This window comes from Coenobita brevimanus, chromosome 14 (assembly GCF_032717465.1).
Source record: "Coenobita brevimanus isolate Jiangsu-jjx chromosome 14, ASM3271746v2, whole genome shotgun sequence".
NCBI classification, from domain to species: domain Eukaryota; kingdom Metazoa; phylum Arthropoda; class Malacostraca; order Decapoda; family Coenobitidae; genus Coenobita; species Coenobita brevimanus.
The window spans coordinates 2,227,501-2,237,500 of NC_136967.1; the positions used below are offsets into that span (position 1 = coordinate 2,227,501).

At 49.4% G+C, this 10,000-nt stretch overlaps 1 protein-coding gene across 1 annotated transcript in view; it reads right to left on the minus strand.

The window, feature by feature from the left end:
• Nucleotides 1–10,000, minus strand: part of IA-2 (tyrosine phosphatase IA-2) — a 158,425-nt gene that overhangs the window by 137,692 nt on the left and 10,733 nt on the right. The window lies entirely within an intron of this gene.

Below are 10,000 nucleotides of genomic sequence, written 5' to 3' on the forward strand. Positions count from 1 at the left end.
AAAAAGAGGGAGGGAAGGGAGAAACAAGAGAGGGAGAGACACTGAGAAGGAGGGAGGGAGAGAAAAAAGGAGGGAGGGAAGGGAGAATGAAGAGAGGGAGAGACATTGAGGAGGGAGGGAGAGAGAGAGAAGAGGGAAGGGAGAAAGAAGAGAGGGAGGGATATTGAGTAGGAGGGAGGGAGAGAAGAGAGGAGGGCGGGAAGGGAGAAAGAAGAGGGAGAGACACTGAGACGGAGTGAGAGAAACTGCAAAAAGGGTGAAAATCTGGGTCAAGTTAAGGTGAAAGGAGTCTAGTGACCAAGAAGGATGGGAGGAGGCGGGAAATGATGCAAGAAGGAGGGAAGGAAGTGAAGGAAGCTGAAGGAGAAAAAGGAAATGTGTAAGATGAACGGAAGGAGGCAGAGGCGTTGAGATAAGGAGGCGTGGAAGATGAGCAGACCCCCTAACATCTTTTCCTATGCGATTTATTTTCCTTGTTACGTCCAACTGTCCTGTTCTGAGCTGCATAAATTCTGCCAATATCACCTCTGCATAAATAACGTACGAAAAGGATATTGACCTGCCATATCCAAGAAATAGATCGCTACGGGAAAGGTGTTAGGGAGCTTTCTTACCTGACGAGATTATGACACCTGTCCCCACACACCTGTACAAAGGTAACCCAGGTGCTGCCTCAGGGTCACAGGTGTTGGGGGGGGGGACATTAACCTTTTTCCAAACCATATCAGCCCTTTCTCTCCTTTGATCTATCTCTATTATTTATCTATTTTATCTATTATCTATCTATCATATCTCCTTTCACTCATTTCCTGTCCTTCTCACTTCCTTCGCAATCTTCAGTTTCTCTTCATGACCCTTCCTTCTCCCTGTCCTCATTTCTTCCCTTTCCTTCATTACCTCTTCTTCTCCACCCCTACCAGTCCACCCATCCATTCACCCAGCTATCCATCCACTCATCCATCAGTACATCCATCCATTCACCTACCCAAGGATCCACTCATCCATCGGTCCACCCATCCATTCACCCAGCCATGCATCCACTCATCCATCATTCCACCCATTCATTCACCTAGCCATCCATCCACTCATCCATCAGTCCATCCATCCATCCACTGGTCCATTCATCCACTCATCCATCAGTCCATCCATTTACCTATTTCCTTTCTCATCCACCCATCTGTCTATCTATCTATCGATCTATCCATCTATCAATCCCTATCATCCAACCCAGTGACCTCCAACTACCCACCAGTGACCTCCAAACAACCCATTAACTTTACCCATCAAGCTACCGACGTAACAACTAACATTTATTGATTTAGTCCAGATAAACACCTGGGTTGATTAAAAGTCCAAGATAACACCTGTCATTGATTAACCTGAGAGAGAGAGAGAGAATGAGCGAGCGAGAGAGAGAGAGAGAGATTATAAATCACAATTCTTAAAAGACTCCAGTAGACCAATCGCCCCCACACCACTTAGAGCCGTGTGTGTGTGTGTGTGTGTGTGTGTGTGTGTGTGTGTGTGTGTGTGTGTGTGTGTGTGTTGGGGTCATACGTTCCGGGGTTTACAGTGTTGTGGTGGGCGGAATACTGAACAGGGTGGGTGGGTGGGGTGGGTGTAAAGGGGTGGCGGGAGGCTGATAGGATTAGGGAGGGAGTTTGGAGTATGGGTGGAGGGTGGGAGACAGGGAAGTAGGTGGGGTGGGTGGGTGGGTGGGAAAGTGGAATGGTGGGTGGCAGACAGGCTTGGGGGAGAGGGAGGGGGTTGGCAGAGAGAGAGTGGCAAGTTGGCAGGCAGAGAAAGGCGCAGAAGTGGGGATGGTGGGGAGGAGGGAGGGAAGGGAGGTGAAGGGGAGGGGGGAGGGAGGCAAGCAGCGAGACATGATGGAGGATGATGAATGGTCGAAGGATGGGAGGGAGGGAAAGGGAGGGAGGGAGGGAAGAGGAGGGAGGCAGAGACATGGTGAGACGAGGGGGTAAGGACGATGGGAGGGGTGGTGATAAGGACGAAGGGAGGTGAGAGGCAGGCAGGGAGGGAGGGAGGAGGTAAAGAGAATAGGGAGAAGAGAGAATTTGTAAAGGGAGCAATGATAGTGGAAGGGAGAAAAGCAGGGAGGAAAGAGGAAAGGCAGGCTGGAGGAAAGTGAGGGGAAGACGGCTGGTGAGGGAGTGGAGAGATAGAATTACACAGGAAGGGAGGGAGGGAGGGAGGGAGGGAAGAACTGAGGGAGAGAAACATGAATGGAAGGGCAAGGCAACGGGCAGGGAGGTAAGGAGAGAAGCTGAATGGAGGAAAGGAGAGAAGGAGGTATGCGGAAGTGGAGGGGAGGTCAGATGGAAATGAGAGGGGGGAGGGGAGGAGGTGATGGGGGGCAGGACACACACACACACACACACACACACACACACACACACACACACACACAAAGGGAGAAGTGAGTTGAGGAAGGGCTGGAGTGGAGATGGAAGGGAGAAAGGCAGGGGTGGGGGGTTAGTGGGGATGTATAGGTGGGGGTGGGGGTGTATAAGTGGGTGTGGGCGGATTTAAAAAGGGAGGGTAGAGTGGAAGAATGAGAGGTGTGGATGAGATGCGAGAGAGATGGATGGAGTATATGTGGGTTGGAGGGGGTTGGTGGGTGTATATATGTGGGTGGGAAGGAGATTGGTGGGTGTATATATGTGGGTGGGATGGGGATTGGTGGGTGTATATATGTGGGTGGGAAGGGGTTGGTGGGTGTATATATGTGGGTGGGAGGGGGTTGGTGGGTGTATATATGTGGGTGGGATGGGGTTGGTGGGTGTGTATACAGTATGTGGGTGGGAGGGGGTTGGTGGGTGTCTATATGTGGGTGGGAGGGGATTGGTGGGTGTATATATGTGGGTGGGAGGGAAGCTGAAGATGGAGTGTCTGGTGGAGGAGAGAGGGTGTGGAGGTGAAGACGGTGAACGCAGAGGTGAGGTGGAGAGGTGGAGGAGGAATTAGTGGGGTGGAGAATAGAGGGAGACTTGGTGGGGTGGAGAGATGGAGGTGGGGTTGGAGAGGTGAGTGGGTCGGTGGAGTATGTGGAAGAGTAAGAGTATAAGAGTATGTGGATGGGAAAGACGTGGAGTTGGAGGGAGGGAAGAGAGGTGAAGAATCCAGCCTCCTTTTCTCTCCTTCCTTCTCAACTTACTTTTTCCCTCCTTCCCTCCCTTAAAATTATCCTCCCTCCCTACCTTCTTATCCCACTCCCTCCCTCCCTCCCTATCTTCTTACTCCACTCCCTCCCTACCTACTTACTCCATTCCCTCCCTCCCTCCCTACCTTCTTATCCCACTCCCTCCCTCCCTCCCTATATTCTTACTCCACTCCCTCCCTCCCTCCTCTCTACCTTTCCCTCCCTCCCTTCCTCCCCCCTACCTTTCCCTCCCTCCTCTCCAATTCCGACTTACATGTTCTACTTACATGGTTCTCTCCTTATCTTGTACACACACACACACACACACACACACACACGCAATATACTTATACATTCAGACATTTTCCATGCATACCTAAGTCCATACATATTCATACATGGGCAATCACACACACACACACACACACATTACTTGAGGTCTCGGTGCGGTGGGATGGAAGAGGGGAAAGAGGGAGGGAAAGGAGGGGAAAGAGGGAGGGAATGGAGGGGAAAGAGGGAGGGAATGGAGGGGAAAGAAGGAGGGGAATGAGGGGAAAGAGGGAGGGAAAGGAGGGGAATGAGGGAGGGAAAGGAGGGGAAAGAGGGAGGGAAAGGAAGAGGAAGTGAGAGAGAGAGAGAGAGAGAGAGAAGGGAAAAAGGAAAGAAAGGGAAAGAAAGGAGGAGAAAGGAGAGGCAGGGGAAATGAAAAATGGAAAGGAAGTTGAGAGAAGAGGAAGGGATGGGAGGAGGAGGAGGAGGAGGAGGAGGAGGAGGAGGGGAAGGTGAAAAGTAAAAGCAAGGAGAGAGAGAGAGAGAGAGAGAGAGAGCGGCAGGTAGGATTAGAGGTGGAACTGGGGGAGGGAAACATGAATGGAGGGAGGGAGGGAGGGAGAGCTAGGCAGGTAAGAATGGAGGGAGAGAGGGAGGGAAAGAGGGAGGCAGGCAGGGAGGCAACGAGATATCACCATGACAACGAGACACAAACAACATGAAGCTGCCCTCTCCCTCCCTCACTTATTCTCCCTCTCCCTCCCTCACTTATTCTCCCTCTCCCTCCCTCACTTATTCTCCCTCTCTTTCCTCCTCCCTCACTCTCTCCCTCCCTCACTTATTCTCCCCCTCTTTCCTCCTCCCTCACTCATTCTCCCTCTCCCTCCCTCACTTATTCTCCCTCTCTTTCCTCCACCCTCACTCTCTGCCTCCCTCACTCATTCTCCCTCTCTTTCCTCCTCCCTCATTCATTCTCCCTCTCTTTCCTCCTCCCTCATTCATTCTCCCTCTCTTTCCTCCTCCCTCATTCATTCTCCCTCTCTTTCCTCCTTCCTCACTCTCATTCTCCCCCTTCCTCGCTATCCATCTCTTCCTCCATCTCTTTTCCCTTCCCTCTTCCCTCCCTTCTCTCTCTCTCTCTCTCTCATTTCCTTCAACTCTCCCCTCTTACACTTTCTAAAATCCATCCTTCCTCCCTCCTCCAACTCTCCCTCCCTCTCTCCACCTCATTTCCTCCAACTCTCCCTCCACCTCTCCCCGACTACCTCCACCTCTCCGCCACTACCTCAGCCTCTCCTTTCCTCCACCTCTCCTCCACTACCTCCACTTCTTTCCTCCACCTCTCCTCCACTACCTCCACTTCTCCTTTCCTCCACCACCTCCACTTCTCCTTTCCTCCACCTCACCCCGAATATCTCCACTTCTCCTTTCCTCCACCTCTTCCATACTACCTCCACTTCTCCTTTCCTCCACCTCACCCCGACTACCTCCACCTCTCCTTTCCTCCACCCCACCCCGACTACCTCCACCTCTCCCCGACTACCTCCACCTCTTCCATACTACCTCCACTTCTCCTTTCCTCCACTTCTCCTTTCCTCCACCTCACCCCGACTACCTCCACCTCTCCCCCACTACCTCCAACACTAATGCCTTTCAATAAACAGCCTAAATTACTTATACTTAATCTAAACCATAAGTATTTAGTATAATGGCCTCTGAAACATATTTATATTACTATTTATTACATACATTATTACACACTTCTTTATGAGTGTTTTGATCGTTCTCTCTCTCTCTATCTCTATCTATCTATCTATCCATGTGTGTATGTGTGTGTGTGTGTCCAGCTGTCTGGCTTTCAGTGCTTCGTTAATTTCCTCTCCAATCTCTCTCTCTCTCTCTCTCTCTCTCACACACACACACACACACACACACACACACACACACACACACACACACACACACACACACACTTTTCCACCCCAAAACCACCAGGAAAAACCGCCACAGCCGTTCAAACAAAAAGTCACCCACTTTTCAAACCCTATACCGCAACCGTCCTCCCCTTCCCCAACCGTCCTCCTCCTTCCCACCCGCCAAACTGTTCCCAGCTCGTCCTAACTACCCTCCCTCGTAACTACCGTCCCTCGTAACTACTGTCCCTCCCCAACTACCACCATTTTCATCCGATAAGCGCTGTTTGCCCACCACAAATAGGCAGGTAATCGATACGCTGGCGGGACGGGCTTACGTAACCTAGTTGTTTTGAATTTCCAGTTCTCCGGCTCGTCGCACTTAACGGTTTTTCTCTTCCATTTAAATGCGTTTCCCTCCTCTCTCTCTCTCTCTCTCTCTCTCTCTCTCTCTCTCTCTCTCTCTCTCTCTCCTCAAATACGTTTAAACTTACCGGCCGTCTGTCAAAATACGTTAAAATTTACGTCTTTTAAAATACGTTGAAATTTAAACGTCTTTTCAAATACGTTTAAATTTACCTGTCGTCTTCCGAAATACGTTAAAATTTACATTTTTCGAAATACGTTTAAATATACCCGCCGTCTTTTGAAATACGTTAAAAATACATCCAATACCAACCGCCTTCTTTTCAAATACGGCTATATTGAAGTACTCTAAATTTCCGTTTGAATGCACCGGTCCGCTCTTGAAAAACGTCTAAATTCAGCGGTCATCTCTTGAAATACGTTTAAATTCACCCACCCCTCTCTTACTCTACGTCAAAATTCACCAGCACTTGCTTAAAATACGTCTAAATCACCCATCTCTAATAATACGTCTAAACTCACCTTTTCAAAATTCGTCTCAATTTACCCAGTCTCTCGAATTGACGTCTAAAAGCACTCCCAGTCTCTAGAAATACGTCGAAATACGTTCAAAATTCACCGCCGTCTCTTGAAAAACCGTTTACATTCACCCGCCGCCCCAACTGCCATAACGGTGGCCTGGATTTGAAGTAGGAAAGCGGCGGTTAGCTAGCGGTTTTCTGCTGCTTAAATTCTCCCGTTTACGAGCCTGATGTAAGGCCGGGTGCTGCGGTCAGACGCTAACAGGTGGCAGCACTGGAGGGAGGGAGGGAAGGAGGAAGGGAGAGAGAGAGAGGAGAGGGAATGCAGGATGAAGGGATGGAGGGAAGGTAGGCGAGGAGGAAGGGTACGAAAGGGTAGAAAGCACTGGAAGGGTACTGGAGGGAGGGAGGGAAGAAGGATGGAACGGAGAGAGGAAAGGGAATGCAGAATGAAGGGAAGGAAAGTAGGAGAAGAGGAAGGCAACGAAGGGGTAGAAAGCACTTGTACCGGAGGGAGGGAGGGAGGGAAGGGAGGAAAGGGAATGTGGGATGAAGGGAGGGAAGGTAGGCGAAGAGGAAGGGAACGAAGGGGTAGAAGTGGTGGGAGGGGAGGTGAAAAATGATGACAGAGAGATGAACAAGAAAAGACGGATGGAGGGAGGGAGTGGGAACGAGTGAAAGGGCTAAGGGGAGGGAAAGGAAAGGGATGAAGGGAAGAGAGGGAACGATAGAGGATAGAGTGGGAGAGAAAGGAGAGAAAAGGAATAACTGAGAGATGGAGAAAAAGATCAGTAAGTGGAAAGGAAAGGAGAAATATCAAAAGCAGGACAGACTAAGGGAGAAGGGAAAAGAGGAGTGTGGGGTAAGGGGAGGACTGGAAGAATGGGGAGGCACAGAGCGAAACGAAAAGAGAAGAGGCGAAAATTTATGGAAGGCAAAGGGCAATACGATAGGCAAATACGGAGAAAAACACGCCTATTACAGACCTGGATCTGATAAATGAGGTTAGCCGTTGTCAATGAACAATATATAATGGTCTATTTTTAGTCACGGCTGGAAAATGGAGGATCTGGCAACTCGGCAGGGTAGGGTTGCCAGCGCTCGCCACCCAAGCCAATAATACAAGTTCCCCGATAGAAAATAGAGCATAATAATAATTCCAGTTATATATGGCGCTAGGAGGAGCTTGGGTTGCTATATGGAAATGAGGGATGAGACGAAGAGGACGAAAGAGGAGGACGAGAACACTAAATAAAGGGAGGAGGAGAAGGAGGTTAGGTACGCTTAAAAGAAAGGAAATTTAAGTAGACTCTAATTACGTAGGAGGAGGAGGAGGAGAGAAAGTAGGTTAAGTAGGAGAAAATTTTGGTGGAAATTTTTAAACCTGGGGTAATGAAACGCGGCCATCCCTATCCGTGGAGTTGTCAGCCAATCAACGCTCGACACTCTCCAGCCTCGACCAATCAGAGAGCCACTCCATGTAAACAATGGATTTTGCCGTCTTCGGAGCCTGTTTTTTTTCTGGCACAATGAGTAGGGTGATAGGAGGAGGAGGTGAATAGGTAGGTAGGTAGAGAGAGAGAGAGAGAGAGAGAGAGAGAGAGAGAGAGAGATTATGAATGAAATAAGAAAAAATCACGGAATGAAGGAAGAAAGAAGGGATATGAGAGGACAGGGGAAATGGGAAGGGGAAGGAAATGACTTAGAACAAAAATTAGAGACGAGGTAAGGACGGAAAGATAACTGAGTAGGGAGAGAGGGAAGAAAGAAAGGGAGGAATCGAGCAAAATTCAGAAGAGGAAGAGAAAAATAGGAAGAAAAGATGGACATGGAGAGAAAAAGTGATCAAAAAATAAGGAAGATGAGGAACAGAGGAAGAGGAGGAGGAACTAGAGAGAGAGGAGGGAAAGAGGGAAAGATGGGGAGATGAGAGAGAGAGAGAGGGAGAGAGAGATGGGGAGTATAAAAGGGAGAGGGGGAAGGAGAGGCAAAAGAGAGAATAGGGGAAGAAAGGGAAAATGAAGAGGAGGGGAGAGACAGCCAAGGAGAGAGAATGGGGGAGATTATGAGATAGGGGAGAGAGGAAGAAAGGAGAGATGGAGACAACAATGGGAAGAAGGGGAAAGAGAGAAGGAGGGGTAGGGGCGAAAGAGAGAGAACATGAGGGGGAGAGGGGGAGGGGAGACAGAGAAATAGAGGAAGGGAGGCAGGGAGAAAAACAAGGTGGGGAGAGGGAGGGAGGGAGGGTGACATGGAAGAGACAGATTGGAATGGACAGATGCAAACACAATGCGGTGAATGGAAAGGGAGGGAGGAAAATACGCGAGGGGAGAGAGAGAGAGAGAGAAATACAAGAAAGGTGGGAAGACACGGAGACAAAAAGAGCTATGAGAGAGAGAGAGAGAGAGAGAGAGAGAGAGAGAGAGAGAGAAATACAAGAAAGGTGGGTAGACACGGAGACAAAAAGAGCTATGAGAGAGAGAGAGAGAGAGAGAGGAGAGGGGGGGGGAATCGACCATGGTAGGAAAAGAACGGGAGGAAAAGTGATACACAGCCGGTATGAGGAGAGGGAGAGAGAGGGGAAGAGAGGGAGGGAGGAAGAGGAGGCGGGAGGGGGAAACGGAGGGGTCGGGGAAGAAGGGGGAGAGAGATATAGGGGAGGAGGAAGATGAGGGCGCAGAACGATGATGATGATGATGATGAGGAGGAGGAGGATGATGATGAGGAGGAGGAAGAGGAGGAGGAGATGGAGGGGAGGACGAAGGGGGAGGAAGAGAGAAAGGGTAGGGGTTAGGGGAAAGGGGGAGAGGAAGTGTAGGGCATGGAAGGGGAGAAAAAATGAGGAGGGGAGGAGGAGGAGGAGAAGAGGAGGAGGAGGAGGAGGAGGAGGAGAAGAGGAGGAGGGGAAGAGGAGGGGCAGGAGGAGAAGAAGGTAGAGGGGGAGATAAAGAGGAAGAAGGTGGAAAAGAAGAGGAAGAGGAGGGGGAAGAGGATGATGGAGGGAGGAAGGGGGACTAGGAGCAGGTGGGGGAGGAGGAGGAAAGGAGAGGGGGAGAGAGATCGGGAGGGAGACATTCCAGGTGGGAGATATTGATTTAGGAGAGAGAGAGAGAGAGAGAGAGAGAGAAGGGGGGTTAGTGGCGTTATGTAATGTGGAAGAAGAGATAGTGAGAGGAGAGGAGAGGACAGGAGAAGGGAGGAAAGGAGAGGAGAGGAAAGAATATGAGAAGGGAGAAGAGAGGAGAAAAGATAGGAAAGAAGAGAAGAGGAAGGGAGAATAGAAGACTGGAGAGGAGAGGAGAGGAATGGAGAAGGGAAAGGAAGGATAGAGGGAAAGAATAACGTGTGTAGAAGAGCAGAACAGGGGAGAGGAGAGGAGGAGAGGAGAGGAGAGGAGAGGAGGGGAGAAAGTAAATATAAATGCGAGACGAGAGAGAAGGAGTAAGAGAATGAGTATCACAAAAGTTAAATAACGTGACAAACAGATCAACAAACAAATACACGAAGATGGGTAAATAGATAGACAGATAGATAGACAGATACAGAGATAGATATAGATAGACAGATACAGAGATAGATATAGATAGACAGATACAGAGATAGATATAGATAGACAGATACAGAGATAGATATAGATAAACAGATACAGAGATAGATATAGATAGACAGATAGAGATAGATATAGATAGATAGATACAATGGGTGTAAGAGGGAAATGAAACAGGCAAAGAAAACGTAAAGGGCAATAAAGATAATGAAAGAGGAGTGAA